The 13191-nt window shown below is 41.3% G+C and overlaps 1 protein-coding gene across 7 annotated transcripts in view; it reads right to left on the bottom strand.

Moving 5' to 3' along the window:
• Window positions 1-13191, bottom strand: part of LOC103245133 (butyrophilin-like protein 8) — a 59257-nt gene that overhangs the window by 31895 nt on the left and 14171 nt on the right. The gene's annotated exons all lie outside the window — the stretch shown is intronic.

The following is a 13191-nucleotide window of genomic DNA, read 5'->3' on the forward strand; positions in this document are numbered from 1 at the left end:
CCTCAAAAATAAAAAGTATCATCATAAACAATTATGAAAAAGCATCTGCCAACAAATTGCGGAACTTATAAAAGTTAATAAACTACTATAAAACAGTAACTTTCAAGAATAAATTAGGAAGAAATAGAAAGCTTGAACAAGCTATTATAATAATAAATAAAGACACTGAAGAAGTAATTAGAAACCTCCCAACAATAACAAAGCTTGGTACCAGATGGCTTCATGGCTGAATTTTATCAAACATTCAAAGAATTATTACCAATACTTAACTCTCCCAGAAAATAGAGCTGGGAGAATATTTACAAACAGACTTTACAAGGCCAGCATCATTTTCATAACTAAGCAAGAAAAAGACACCACAATAGGTGTCTTTAGGCCAAGAAAAAAAAACACACACACACAAAAAAACTATAGGCCAATAACTCATATAATGTAAAACTCCTCAGTCAAATATTAGCAAACCAAATTCAACGACACATCAAAAAGAATAGATGTCATGACCAAGTGGGATTTATCCCTGGCAATGAAAGGCTGGTTTAACATAATCAATGTAATACATCACATGAACAGCACGAAAAACAGAAAACCACATGATTATCTCAATTGACACAGAAAAGTACTTGACAAAGTCCCATGTCCATTCTTGATTTAAAAAACTCTTAATGGCTGGGTGCAGTGGCTCACACCTATAAACCCAGCACTTTGGGAGGCCAAAGTGGGCAGATCACTTGAGGTCAGGAGTTCAAGACCAGCCTGGCCAACAAGGTGAAATCCAGTCTCTACTAAAAATACAAAAATTAGTCAGGGGTAATGGTGTGTGCCTGTAGTCCCAGCTACTCAGGAGGCTGAGACAGGAGAGTCACCTGAACCCAGGAGGCAGAAGCTGCAGTGAGCCAAGATTGCACCACTGCATTGCAGCCTGGGTGACAGAGCGAGACTCCTTCACAAAACAAGCAACAAACAAACAAAAAACTCTTAACAATTCATGTATAAAAAGCAAAATTCTGGCCAGGAGCAGTGGCTCACGCCTGTAATCCCAGCACTTTGTGAGGCTGAGGTGGGCAGATCATGAGGTCAGGAGTTCAAGACCAGGCTGACCAACATGGTAAAACCCCATCTCTATTAAAAATATAAAAATTAGCTGGGCATGGTAGTGCATGCCTGTAATCCCAGCTACTCGGGAGGCTGAGGCAGGAGAATCACTTGAACCCGGGAGGCAGAGGATGCAGTGAGCCAAGATCATGCCATTGCACTCTAGCCAGGGCAACAGAGTGAGACTCCATCTCAAAAAAAAAACAAAAAACAAAAAAAAACTAGGTATCATGGGTCGCTTCTAAGATGGCTGAATAGGAACAACTCCAGTCTGCAGCTTCCAGTGAGATCAATGCAGAAGACGGGTGATTTCTGCATTTCCAACTGAGGTACCTGGTTCATCTCATTGGGACTGGTTGGACAGTGGGTGTAGCCCACAGAGGGCGAGCTGAAGTAGGGCAGGGCGTCGCCTCACCTGGGAAGCACAAGGGGCAGAGGATTTCCCTTTCCTAGCCAAGGGAAGCCATAACAGACTATACCTGGAGAAATGGTACACTCCTAAGCAAATATCGCACTTTTCCCATTGTCTTAGCAACCAGCAGACCAGAAGATACCCTCCCATGCCTGACTTGGTGGGTCCCACATCCACAGAGCCTTGCTTACTGCCAGCACAGCAGTCTGAGATCAAACTGCGATGCTGCAGCTTGACTGGGGGAGAGGTGTCTGCCATTGCTGAGGCTTGAGTAATTCACCATGTAAACAAAGCGGGGAAGCTTGGACTAGGCGGAACCCACTGCAGCTCAGCAATGCCTACTGCCTCTCTAGATTCCACCTCTGGGGGCAAGGCATAGCAGAACAAAAGGCAGTAGGCAGCTGCTGCAGACTTAAACGTCCCTGTCTGACAGCTCTGAAGAGAGCAGTGGTTTGAGCTCCAAGAACAGACAGACTGCCTCCTCAAGTAGGTCCCTGACCGCTGTGTAGCCTGACTGGGAGACACCTCCCAGTAGAGGCCAACAGACACCTCAAACAGGCAGGTGCCTCTTTGGGATGAAGCTTCCAGAGGAAGGATCAGGCAGCAATATTTGCTGTTCTACAGCCTCTGCTAGTGATACCCAGGCAAACAGGTGTGGAGTGGACCTCCAGCAAACTCCAAACAGATCTGCAGCTGAGGGGACTGACTGTTAGAAGCAAAACTAAGAAACAGAAAGGAATAGTGTGAACATCAACAAAAAGGACATCCATACCAAAACCCCATCTGCAGGTCACCAACATCAAAGACTAAAGGTAGATAAAACCACAAAGATGGAGAGAAACCAGAGCAGAAAAGTGGAAAATTCCAAAAACCAGAGCGTCTCTTCTCCTCCAAAGGATCACAGCTCCTCACCAGCAAGGGAACAAAACTGGACGGAGAATGAGTTTGATGAATTGACAAAAGTAGGCTTCAGAAGGTCGGTAATAACAAACTTCTCCGAGCTAAAGGAGCATGTTCTAACCCATCGCAAGGAAGCTAAAAACCTTGAAAAAAGTTTAGACGAATAGCTAACTAGAATAGCCAGTGTAGAGAAGACTTTAAATGACCTGATGGAGCTGAAAAACATAGCACAAGAACTTTGTGACACATGCACAAGCTTCAGTAGCCAATTCGATCAAGTGGAAGAAAGGATATCAGTGATTGAAAATCAAATTAATGAAATAAAGCAAGAAGAAAAGATCAGAGAAAAAAGAGTGAAAAGAAATGAACAAAGCATCCAAGAAATATGGGACTATGTGAAAAGACCAAATATACGTTCGATTGGTATACCAGAAAGTGACGGGGAGAATGGAACTAAATTGGAAAACACTCTTCAGGATATTATTCAGAAGAACTTCCCCAACCTAGCAAGGCAGGCCAACATTCAAATTCAGGAAATACAGAAAACACCACAAAGATATTCCTCGAGGAGAGCAATCCCAAGACACATAATTGTCAGATTCACCAAGGTTGAAATGAAGGAAAAAATGTTAAAGGCAGCCAGAGAGAAAGGCCGGGTTACCCACAAAGGGAAGCCCATTAGACTAACAGCGGATTGCTCAGCAGAAACTCTACAAGCCAGAAGAGAGTGGGAGCCAATATTCAACATTCTTAAAGAAAAGAATTTTCAACCCAGACTTTCATACCCAGCCAAACTAAGCTTCATAACTGAAGGAGAAATAAAATCCTTTACAGACAAGTAAATGCTGAGGGATTTTGTCACCACCAGGCCTGACTTACAAGAGCTCCTGAAGGAAACACTAAACATGGAAAGGAACAACCAGTACCAACCACTGCAAAAACATGCCAAATTGTAAAGACCATTGACACTATGAAGAAACTGCATCAATTAACAGGCAAAATAACCAGCTAACATTATAATGACAGGATCAAATTCAAACATAACAATATTAGCCATAAATGTAAATTGGCTAAATTCCTCAATTAAAAGACACAGACTGACAAATTGGATAAAGAGTCAAGACCCATTGGTGTGCTGTATTCAGGAGACCCATCTCACATGCAAAGACACACATAGGCTCGAAATAAAGGGATGGAGGAAGATCTACCAAGCAAATGGAAAGCAAAAAAAAGCAGGGGTTGCAATCCTAGTCTCTGATAAAACAGACTTTAAACAAACAAAGATCGAAAGAGACAAAGAAGGCCACTACATAATGGTAAAAGGATCAACTCAACGAGAAGAGCTAACTATCCTAAATATATATGCACCCAATACAGAAGCACCCAGATTCTTAAAGCAAGTCCTTAGAGACCTACAAAGAGACTTAGACTCCCACACAATCATAATGGGAGACATTAACACCCCACTCTCAATATTAGATCAACGAGACAGAAGGTTAACAAGTATATCTAGGACTTGAACAGAGCTCTGGACCAAGCTGACCTAACAGACATCTACAGAACTCTTCACCCCAAATTAACAGAATATACATTTTTCTCAGCACCACATCAAACTTATTCTAAAATTGACCACATAATTGGAAGTAAAACACTCCTCAGCCAATGTAAAAGAACAGAAATCATAACAAACAGTCTCTCAGACCACAGTCCAATCAAATTAGAACTCAGGATTAAGAAATTAACTCAAAACCTCACAAATATATGGAAACTGAACAAGCTGCTCCTGAATGACTACTGGGTACAAAATGAAGGCAGAAATAAAGATTTTCTTTGAAGACAATGAGAAAAAAGACAATGTACAGAATCTCTGGGACACATTTAAAGCAGTGTGTAGAGGGAAATTTATAGCACTAAATGCTCACAAGAGAAAGGAGGAAAAACCTAAAATCGACACCCTAACATCACAATTAAAAGAGCTAGAGAAGCAAGAGCAAACAAATTCAAGCTAGCAGAAGACAAGAAATAACTAAGATCAGAGCAGAACTGAAGGAGACAGAGACACAAAAAATCCTTCAAAAAATCGATGAATCCAGGAGCTGCTGTTTTGAAAAGATCAACAAAATACATAGACCACCAGCAAGACTAATAAAGAAAAAAAGAGAGAAGAATCAAATAGATGCAATAAAAAATGATAAAGGGGATATCACCCCGATCCCACAGAAATACAAACTACCATCAGAGAATACTGTAAACACCCTATGTGAATAAACTAGAAAATCTAGAAGAAATGGATACATTCCTGGACACATACACCCTCCCAAGACTAAACCAGGAAGAAGTTGAATCTCTGAATAAACCAATAACAGGTTCTGAAATTTAGGCAGTAATTAATAGCCTACCAACCAAAAACAGCCTAAGACCAGATGGATTCACAGCCAAATTCTACCAGAGGTACAAAGAGGAGCTGATACCGTTCCTCCTGAAACTATTCCAAACAATAGAAAAAGAGGGAGTCCTCCCTAACTCATTTTATGAGGCCAGCATCATCCTGATACCAAAACCAGAGAAACAACAAAAAAGAGAATTTTTAGACCAATATCCCTGATGAACATCGATACAAAAATCCTCAAGAAAACACTGGCAAACCAAATCTGGCAGCACATCAAAAACCTTATACACCACGATCATGTTGGCTTCATCAAGGCTGGTTCAACATATGCAAATCAATAAATGTAATCCATCACATAAACGGAACCAAAGACAAAACCCACATGATTATCTCAATAGATGCAGAAAAGGCCTTCAACAAAATTCAACAGCCCTTCTTGCTAAATACTCTCAATAAATGAGGTATTGATGGAATGTATCTCAAAATAATAAGAGGTATTTATGACAAACCCACAGCCAATACCATACTGAATGGGCAAAAACTGGAAGCATTCCCTTTGAAAACCAGCACAAGACAAGGATGCCCTCTCTCACCACTCCTATTCAGCATAGTGTTGGAAGTTCTGGCTAGGGCAATCAGCCAAGAGAAAGAAATAAAGGATATACAATTAGGAAAAGAGGAAGTCAAATTGTCTCTGTTTGCAGATGACATGATTGTGTATTTAGAAAACCCTATCATCTCAGCCCCAAATCTCCTTAAGCTGATAAGCAACTTCAGCAAAGTCTCAGGATACAAAATCAATGTGCAAAAATCACAAGCATTCCTATACACCAATAATAGACAAACAGAGAGCCAAATCATGAGTGACCTCACATTCACAATTGCTACAAAGAGGATAAAATACCTAGGAATACAACTTACAAGGCATGTAAAGGACCTCTTCAGGCAGAACTACAAACCACTGCTCAATGAAATAAAAGAGGACACAAACAAATGGAAGACTATTCCATGTTCATGGACAGGAAGAATCAATATTGTGAAAATGGCCATACTGCCCAAGGTAATTTATAGATTCAATGCTATCGCCATCAAGCTACCACTGACTTTCTTCACAGAATTGGAAAAAACTACTTTAAACTTCATATGGAACCAAAAAAGAGCCTGCATAGCCAAGACAATCCTAAGCAAAAAGAACAAAGCTGGAGGCATCATGCTACCTGACTTCAAACTATACTACAAGGCTACAGTAACAAAAACAGCATGGTACTGGTACCAAAACAGATATATAGACGAATGGAACAGAACAGAGACCTCAGAAATAACACCACACATCTATAACCATCTGATCTTTGACAAACCTGACAAAAACCAGTAATAGGTAAAGGAATCCCTATTTAATAAATGGTGCTGGGAAAACTGGCTAGCCATATGTAGAAAGCTGAAATGGGATCCCTTCCTTACACTGTGTACAAAAATTAACTCAAGATGGAGTAAAGTCTTAAATGTAAGACATAACACCATAAAAATCCTACAAGAAAACCTAGGCAATACCATTCAGGACATAGGCATGGGCAAAGACTTAATGACTAAAACACTGAAAGCAATGGCAACAAAAGCCAAAATTGACAAATGGGATCTAATTAAACTAAAGAGCTTCTGCATAGAAAAAGAAACTATCATCAGCATGAATAGGCAACCTACAAAATGGGAGAAAATTTTTGCAATCTACCCATCTGACAAAGGGCTAATACCCAGAATCTACAAAGAACTTAAACAAATTTACAAGAAAAAAAACAAACAACCCCCTCAAAATGTGGGCAAAGGATATGAACAGACGCTTCTCAAAAGATGACATTTATGCAGCCAACAGACATATGAAAAAATGCTCATCATCACTGGTCATCAGAGAAAGCAAATCAAAACCACAATGAGATACCATCTCATGCCACTTAGAATGGTGATCATTAAAAAATCAGGAAACAACACATGCTGGAGAGGATGTGGAGAAATAGGAATGCCTTTACACTGTTGGTGGGAGTGTAAACTAGTTCAACCACTGTGGAAGACAGCGTGGTGATTCCTCAAGGATCTAGAACTAGAAATACCCCCTTTGACCCAGTGAACCCATTACTGGGTATATACTCAAAGGGTTATAAATCATTCTGCTATAAAGACACATGCATATGTATGTTTACTGCAGCACTATTCACATTAGCAAACACTTGGAACACATCCAAATGTCCATCCGTGATAGACTGGATTAAGAAAATGTGGCACATATACACCATGGAATACTATGCAGCCATAAAAAAGGATGAGTTCATGTCCTTTGCAGGGACATGGATGAAGCTGGAAACCATCATTCTAAGCAAACTATCACAAAGACAGAAAACCAAACACCGCATGTTCTCACTCATAGGTGGGAATTGAACAAGGAGAACACATGGACATGGGGAGGGGAACATCACACACTGGGGCCTATCAGGGGTTGAGGGGCTTGGGGAGGGATAGCATTAGGAGAAATACCTAATGTAAATGATGAGTTGATGGGTGCAGCAAACCAACATGGCACATATATACCTATGTAACAAACCTGCATGTTGTACACATGTACCCTAGAACTTAAAGTATAATAATAAAAAAAACTAAAATTCCTCTACATAATAAATGTCATTTATAAAAAAGCCCATAGCTAACACTGTAATCAATAGGGTAAAACTAAAAGCTTTTCCTCTCTGATCCAGAACAAGACATAAATGTCCACTCTCACCACTTTTACTCAGAATAGCACTAGAAATATTAGCAAGACCAATCAAATGAGAAAAAGAAATAAAACATATCCAAATCAAAAAGATGTAAAACTATCTCTATTTGCAGATAGCATGATCCTATGTGTAGAAAATTGTAAAGATTACACACACAAAAACTAGAGCTAATAAATGAATTCAGTAGAGTTTCAGGATACAAAATTAACATATAAAAATCAGTAGCAATTATATAGACTAACAAAAAAATTTGAAAAAGAAATTAAGAAAAAATCCTATTACAATAGCATCAAAAAATACCTAGGAATAAATTTAACAAGGGGATAAATTTAACAAGGGGAAGAAAGATTTGTCTTCAGAAAATTTTAAAACATCGATGAAGGAAATTGAAGAAGACAAAAATGAATTGATAGATATTCTGTGTTAATGAATGGGAAGAATTAATATTGTTTAAATGTCCATACTACTCCAAGCAATATATAGATTTAATGCAATCTCTATCAAAATTCCAAGGGCATTGTTTATGGAAATAGAAAAACAATTCTAAAATCTATATGGAGCCAAAATAACCCAAATAGCAAAAGCAATACTGAGAAAGACAAACAAAGCTGATGGCTTTCCACTTCTTAATTTAAAATTGTATTATAAAGATACAGTAATAAAAACAGTATTGTGCTGGTATAAAAAAAGACATGCAGACCAGTGGAACAGAGAAGAGAGCCCACAAATAAATCCAAACATCTATGGTCAACTAATTTTTGACAATGGCACAAGAGGACACAATGAGGAACAGATAGCCTGTCCAATAAAAGGTGCTGGGAAAACTGGATTTACACATGCAAAGGAATACAATTAGATTCTTATCTTACACCATGCTAAAAAATCAACCCAAAATGGATAAAAGACATAAGTATGAAACCTGACACCATATAACTCCTAGAAGAGAACACAGAGGGAAAGCTCCTCAACATTGGCCTTGACAATAATTTGGATATCACCTCAAAAACTCAAGTACAGTAATAAAAATATATAAATGGTACCACCTCAAACTAAAATGCTTCTGCACACCGAAGGAAACAATCAACAAAGAGAAAAGACAACCTACAAACTTTGAGAAAACAATTGCAACCACATATTTGATAAGGGGTAAAATCTATAAAGAACAATTAAAATTCAATAGCAGAAAAATAAATAACCCAATTAAAAATGGGCAAAGGACTGGAACAGAAATTTTACCAAAGAAGTCACAAAAATGGCCAACAGGTATATAAAAATGTGATCAACATCACTAATCGTAAGGCAAATGCAAATCAAAACCACTATGAGATATCACCTCACCCATATTAGAATAGCTAGGACCTAAAAGACAAAAGATAACAAATGTTGGCAAGGGTATGGAGAACAGGGAACCCCTGCACAATATTTGGTGGGAGTGTAGGTTGATACAGCCATTATGGAAAACATTATAAAAGTTCCTGGCTGGGCACAGTGGTTCACACCTGTAATCTCAGCATTTTGGAAAGCTGAGGGAAGTGGATCACTTGAGCTCAGGAGTTAGAGACCAGTCTGGGCAACATGGCAAAACCCCATCTCTACCAAAAATACAGAAAATTAGCCAGGTGTGGTGGTGCATGCCTGTGGTCCCAACTACTTGGGAGGCTGAGGTGGCAAGATCGTTTGAGCCTGGGAGACAGAGGTTGCAGTGAGCTGAGATAATGCCACTGCACTCCAGCCTGGGTGACAGATTGAGATCCCATCTAAATAAATAAATAAAGCTTCCTAAAAAATTAAAAATTGAAATGCCATATGATATGGTTTGGCTGTGTCCCCGCCCAAATCTCATCTTGAATTGCAGTTCCTGTAATCCCCACATGTCGTGGTAGGGACCTGTTGGGAGGTAATTGAATCATGGGGGTGGTTACCCCCATGCTGCTGTTTTCCCGGTAGTAAATTTTCACTAGGTCTGATGGTTTTATGAAGGGGCTTTTCCCCCTTTTGCTTGGCACTTCTCCTTGCTGCCGCCATGTAAAGAAGGATGTGTTTGCTTCCCCTTCTGCCATGACTGTAAGTTTCCTGAGGCCTCCCCAGCTCTGTGGAACTGTGAGTCAATTAAACCTCTTTCCTTTATACATTACCCAGTCTCGGGTATGTCTTTATTAAGAGTGTGAGAATGGATTAATACACCATTATCATCCAGCAGTCCCTCTTCTTTACCACCTTGTAAAGATATTTGCACTCTTACGTTTATTGCAGCATTATTCGCAATAACCAAAATATGGAAACAATGTAAATGCCATAGAAAAACAAATACATAAACATGATATATGTACATAATGGAATATTTTTCAGCCTTAGAAAAGAAGATCCTGCCACTCGCTACAACATGTATAGACCTGGAGGACGTTATGCTAACTGAATAATCCAGACACAGAAAGGAAAATGTGACTGGGTGCAGTGGCTCAGGCCTGTAGTCCCAGGACTTTGGGAGTCTGATGCAAGAGAATTGCTTGAGGCCGGAAGTACAAGACCAGCCTGGGCAATGTAGCAAGACCTTGTCTCCAACAAAAAAAAATTTTTTTTCGTTAGCCAGGTGTGGTGGCACATGCCTGTAGTCCCATAATACCATGTTAGTGAGAGGTGACAACATGCTAGCAGCCCTCACTTTCAGCACCTCCTCGGCCTCGGCGTCCACTCTGGCTGCGCTTGAGGAGCCCTTCAGCCTGTCATGGCACTATGGGAGCCTCTCTCTGGCTGCCTCTGCTTGCGGGGAGGTGTGGAGGGAGAGGCGCGGGCGGAGCCGGGGCTGCGCCCTGTGCTCGCGGGCCAGCGGGACTTCTGGGTGGGCATGGGATTGGCAGGCCCCACACTCTGAGCGGCCGGCCGGTGCCGCTGGCCCCAGGCAGTGAGAGGCTTAGCACCCAGGCCAGCAGCTGCAGAGGGTGCTGCCAGGTCCCCTAGCAGTGCCGGCCCGCCTGCGCTGCGCTGGAATTCTCGCCGGGCCTCAGCTGTCTCCCGGACCTGCCCAAGCCCCCCATGCGTGGAGGGCTCCTGTGCCCAGCAAGCCCCCTTGCCACCCCAACGAGCCACCCCCCTCCTCCGCGGCAACCGGTCCCATCAACCGCCCAAGGGCTGAGGAGTGCAGGTGCACGGCACAGGACTGGCAGGCAGCTCCGCCTGTGCCCCGGTGCAGGATCCACTTGGTGAAGCCAGCTGGGCTCCTGAGTCTACTATGAATTAGAGAACCTTTATGTCTAGCTACGGGATTGTAAGTACACCAATCAGTGCTCTGTATCTAGCTAACCTAGCGGGGACTTGGAGAACTTTTCTGTCTAGCACTCTGAGTCTAGCTAAAGGAGTGTAAACGCACCAATCAGCACTCTGTCAAAACGGACCAATCAGCTCTCTGTAAAATGGACCAATCAGCAGGATGTGGGTGGGGCCAGATAAGGGAATAAAAGCAGGCTGCCAGAGCTGGCAGTGGTAATGTGCTGGGGTCCTATTCCACTCTGTGGAAGCTTTGTTGTTTTGCTTTTTACAATAGATCTTGCTGCTGCTCACTCTTTGGGTCCATGACACTTTTATGAGCGCTAACAACGTGAAGATCTGCAGTCTCATGCCTAGAGCCAGCGAGACCGTGAACCCCCCAAGAAGAACAAACAAGTGTAGACCCACCACCTTTAAGACTTGTAACACTAACCATGAAGGTCTGCAGCTTCACTCCTGAAGTCAGCCAGACCACGAACCCACCGAAAGGAAGAAACCGCGGACACATTTGAATATCTGAAGGAAGAAACTCCGGATTACCATCTTTAAGACCTGTAACACTCAAGAGCTGTAACACTCACCGCAAGGGTCTGCAGCTTCATTCTTGAAGTCAGTGAGACCAAGAATCCACCAATTCTGGACACAATAGCTACTCAGGAAGCTGAGGCAGGAGAATTGTGTGAACTCATCTTGTTACAGTGGTATCTGATCATGCCACCACATTCCAACCTGGGCAACAGTGTGACTCTATTGAAGAGCTAACTTCCAGCATTCATCATGCTAATTAACAAGTTACTAGAATCACCAATAAAATCCATTAAAAATTAAAAACTTTACATGATCTCATTTATATGTGGAATACGAAAAAAAACTTAAAAACACAGAAAAAGAACCAACAGTGGTTACCCATGGGTGAGGGAGGGGGAGGAAATGTGGAGATGTAGATCAAAGGATAAAATTAGGCGATATGTAAAATAAATGTCTAGAGGTCTAATATACAATATAAGAAGTCAAGTAGTAAAATTGTGTTAGGAATTCTTGTTATATAAGCATATTTTAGCTGCTCTTATTACAAAAATACAAAGTAACTCTCTGAAATGATAAATATGTTAATCTGCTTCACTAGTGTAACTACTTTACTATCTACATGAATCCCATAATGCCATGTTGTAAACCTCAAATACACATCAGTTTATCTTTGAAGAAACAGAGTAGGATGAAGGACAGAGCAAGATGGCAAAATGGAACTATTTAGCTGTTGTCTCACTGCAGAAACATCACCTGGAATGACTAGCAACATACATAAATACTTTCATGAGAGCTAAGGAGCCCAGGCGAGAGATCCGAGTATATGGTTGTAACATAATAAGAAAAGATGCATTGGAGAGGATAGAAAGGACAGTTTTAATTACCTGAATCACTTCTCCCCCAGCTCCAGGTACCACAGCACAGAGAGAGATACCATGCACTTGGGAGAGAAATGTAAGTGAACATAGGGTTCTGCCTTGTTCCCTAACATTTGGCTCCCAACAATAAAACCAAGCATTAGGCATACTCCCAAAGCTTCTTAATCCAGGTCAGTACCCATAGTTTGATCCTTCTGACCTGCTCCAGTGGCAGGCAAGATCCCACAGCCCCTTCAAAATTGACTGAATGTCTGGCCTTCATCACTGCCAGCTGACTACAGTAGCGTCTGTACCAGAAAAACCTCAGAGGCAGAGAGGCAGGCATCAGCAAATACTTTAGGTACACCTAACACTGTACCAGCCAGTAGCCACAGCTCCATTTAGGGTAAATGCCCTATATTGGTGTACCTCTTTTTAATCTTGTATATCCTATTTTTACTCTATCTTTTCTATGTTTGGATATGTTTAGATACACAAAACTTACCATCATATCACAATTGCCTACAGTATTCAGTGCAGTCACATGCTGTACAGGTTTGCAGCCCAGGAGCAATAGGCTGTATCATACAGCCTGGGTGTGCAGCCGGCTGTGCCATCTTGGTTTGTGTAAGCACACTCTACGATGTTCACACAATGACAAAATCATCTAACAACACATTTCTCAGAACGTATTCCTGTCATTACATGATGCACGACTATATTTAAAACTGTAAGCCTTTTATAGCAAATTCTTTCAGAAAGGGAGTCCAAGGGCCTGTCAACAGATGTATCTTAGCTAAGACAAATAGTCATTTCCTGGCACATTGAACTTTCTCAGGCAGGCACTTTAAGGAGCGCTGGTTTTGTCTGAGGGGCATGGTCTTATGCTGTTAGAAGCCATGCTAGGATTTGGTCAGTTCTCTCAGAGCTGACCAAAGTTGTCATGTAGTGAGAGTTCTGCCATTTTCACCTGCAAAGTCTTCC

Source organism: Chlorocebus sabaeus, chromosome 23 (assembly GCF_047675955.1).
Source record: "Chlorocebus sabaeus isolate Y175 chromosome 23, mChlSab1.0.hap1, whole genome shotgun sequence".
Lineage (NCBI taxonomy): Eukaryota > Metazoa > Chordata > Mammalia > Primates > Cercopithecidae > Chlorocebus > Chlorocebus sabaeus.